Source organism: Nomascus leucogenys, chromosome 1a (genome assembly GCF_006542625.1).
Source record: "Nomascus leucogenys isolate Asia chromosome 1a, Asia_NLE_v1, whole genome shotgun sequence".
Classification (NCBI taxonomy): domain Eukaryota; kingdom Metazoa; phylum Chordata; class Mammalia; order Primates; family Hylobatidae; genus Nomascus; species Nomascus leucogenys.
This window is the reverse complement of record NC_044381.1, coordinates 65639772-65643242: the sequence shown is the minus strand read 5'-3', so window position 1 is coordinate 65643242 and position 3471 is coordinate 65639772. Positions and strand designations below refer to the sequence as shown.

The 3471-nt window shown below is 39.7% G+C and overlaps 1 pseudogene; it reads right to left on the bottom strand.

Annotated features, from left to right (window-relative positions):
• Positions 1-566: 566 nt before the first annotated feature.
• On the bottom strand, positions 567-3230 carry LOC101177011 (annotated as a pseudogene).
• Positions 3231-3471: the final 241 nt, after the last annotated feature.

The following is a 3471-nucleotide window of genomic DNA, read 5'->3' as shown; positions in this document are numbered from 1 at the left end:
ATGCACTATTCATGTAGTACTTGCATTTCTCTTCGACGTCTGAAAATTAGCTAATATTATATTAAATATTTATTCCCCGCCATTGTCTACTTCTCTATATTCTGGAACAGAGATTACAGGAGATTAGTGCCTGAAGTTTTAGTGTAAACTATCTCAACAAATCTTGTGAGAATCTTAAATGCTTGCACATATGTTTTCCATCTTTCATTGCATTGCTGTGTGGTAAATGAAGTGTTCAGTGCTATCTTCCAAGGCACTGTTTATCCTGTCTATTAATTACTTTCTGTTTTGATATTATTATTTCTCATATTTTGATTAGATTATTTTTATTTTTTATTCCTCCCTTTAATTGACCACAGTAAAGCCATGACATTTTATTGGTAACCTGCTTAGAATTGTAAAAATTATTGTATTTGGCCCATCCAAATAAAATATTGCCTAGGACAAAAGTTGCATACAATTCTAATCTCATCTAGATCTGTTCTTATAAAAGGCATATAAAAAAATCTTCAGCATCCTAAATATGATGCACTCAGTGTGAAGCATATCAGAGCTGGACATGACATTTATGTCCTTGATGGGCCTGGATTATCCAGATCCTTTACCTTGTCTTTTTCTAACCAGCCAATGTTCTGTGATATATGCTTTCTCCAGGACATAAAGCTCAAAGTAAGCCTTTATTCCCAATCTCAGCATTTCCAACATGGTCAAAGCTTGATGGATGGTTGGCTTTTGTGTAAACCTGTCCAGAATGGTAGTAACACATCTTGTACATGAGGCAGTTGAGCAGCACTGGAGAACCCTCATGGCCCACACAGAATTCCCCAATTGGAGTATAATAGTCATTCTCCTTGATATGTTTTCTTGTGTTTGTGCTACCTCCAATCTGGACCACCCAAAGAAACTTGTTGATATCATCATAGCAATACTCAGTGAAGTCTCCAAAAATGAACAGCACGTAGCTCACCTCATGCTTTCTCATGATCTCATAGGGTTTTCCTCTGTGGATATCATTGCCTGAACTACTCAGTAAATATTGGTATTATTTCATGTGTTATTGTCCACAAAAATTGTCCAGTTCACCTTAGCTATAATCTGGTAGCTATGATCCCAACATAATATGACCTTTGCATCCTCTGGAGTATTGTGACAAAGCCAACAATATGCTTCTCAGTAGTCATCAGAAATTTTGCTACTGCCATATCCACCCCAGGCATATAGCATGAAGGAAGAAGAAGAGGAGGCCTTACTGGTCACCCAGGAGTGAGTAAAAAGTGTAGGGGATGAGAAAGAAAGCCAAAATGGACCAAGGCCATTTTAGCATTAATATCATCCCACTTAATGCTTCATTCTAAATCAGGTAGGTAGAATCCTGCTGCTTTTCTTGTCTGGATGACTTATGTCCAGTCTCTTCCTATATGTGGACAACATTTGGGAGACTCCAGTGCTGGAAAGAATACGCAACAGGTGCCAATACTAGCATTAGATGCACCATTACAGCTTAAAAGTGCACACTGGCCACACCATACATGATATTAAACCTCTGAGCATCAAACAAGTTGCTAAAGCAGAATAGAGGCCAAAACTAGAAATACCATTTGACCCAGCCATCCCATTACTGGGTATATACCCAAAGGACTATAAATCATGCTGCTATAAAGACACATGCACACGTATGTTTATTGCAGCACTATTCACAATAGCAAAGTCTTGGAACCAACCCAAATGTCCAACAACGATAGACTGGATTAAGAAAATGTGGCACATATACACCATGGAATACTATGCAGCCATAAAAATGATGAGTTCATGTCCTTTGTAGGGACATGGATGAAACTGGAAACCATCATTCTCAGTAAACTAACTCAAGGAAAAAAACCAAACACCGCATGTTCTCACTCATACGTGGGAATTGAACACATAGACACAGGACGGGGAACATCACACTCTGGGGACTGTTGTGGCCTGGGGAGAGGGGGGAGGGACAGCATTAGGAGATATACCTAATGCTAAATGACTAGTTAATGGGTGCAGCACACCAACATGGCACATGGATACATATGTAACAAACCTGCACATTGTGCACATGTACCCTAAAACTTAAAGTATAATAATAATAAAAAAAGAAAAAAAAAGAAACATAAGGACAAGGAAATGCACGTCAAAATAGTATGAGGATCAAGTCATGGCTGATGCTCAGACACAGAAGCAATGATGGGGTGTTGATCTTAGCATAAGAAGGATACAGCAGTGAGTAGAAATGCCCTGTCCAAGGAGGGATTTTTTTCTGTCAGCATGAAGAGAACTCCCATAGTGAGAAGGATAAGGCCTACTAGAGAGAGGACACTGGAAAAGAACTTCAATTTGCTGTGGATTCAACTTGTTGCACAGGTAATCCAGAAAGACATGGATATGGCCAAGACCAAAAACCCCAATGGTTTCCATGCACTCTGATGAAAAGACGGGCTGGAAAGCCACAGAACAGGTCTGCATAGAAAGAATAGTGCCCAGGCAGTAAACAGTACAGCAGGCCATGTAGATCCAGTGGGAGAAACAGCCTGTGAGCATCAGCACCAGTAGATGGAGAGGGATCAAGTTGATCAGGAACACAACACCTCACCATGAAGAGTCCATGCAGAAAAAAGCAAGGGCACACTTAGCCTCCCAATAGATGCAACCAGTCTTTACTGCCTTGATCCACATATTGTAGGTGAGTAGGATCCAAAAGATGGCAATCCCTTCATTATCATATGAGCCAGTCACAGATTGGAAGATATATTTTGGAACCATAGCAAACACAGCAGCCAAAAGAAGCCCAATGCCTGCATCCTTGAGCTCTTTTGTAAGGTGGCAATGTCAATAATGATGAAGGAGGATTCACGCAGACATTCTGAATGTCCATGGTGATGGGGAAAAACTGGAGTATGTGGTAGATTGCAGCAGGGGTGATAATTAAGCCTGGGTAAATTGTTCCTCCAGTGATTGATCCCAGTGATAACTAGGCTGTCTCGTCACATAAGCTATAGAATTTATAAAACTCTTCCTTAGCCAGAAACCTGGTAGTCTGATAATTAAAGTGTGGATTAACCCCATAGATAACACTTTAAAATCTCAGGACAGCAAAGAGACAGCTGGAGAAAGATAACATAGTGGCCATTGACATAATAAGCTTCAGAAGCTTTCTCATAGGACAACCACAAAAATCCATCCAGCCTCAGGCATCTTGACATCAATGGGTGGCAACAGACAACACTCAGCTGGCCAGAATCCCTAAGCAATCCCCTAGGCTCCCTCAGCGATCTATTCGCTGTTGCACTCAACCCTGGCAACCTGATTATTTTTAATATTCATATTTTATATATGTAACTTATTATTTAATACTTTCTTGTTCATTTCTGAATGGTATGTTTTAATCTCTTGAGTATACCAACTAAATTTATTATAAAATATTTGTCAAATTATTTCATACAA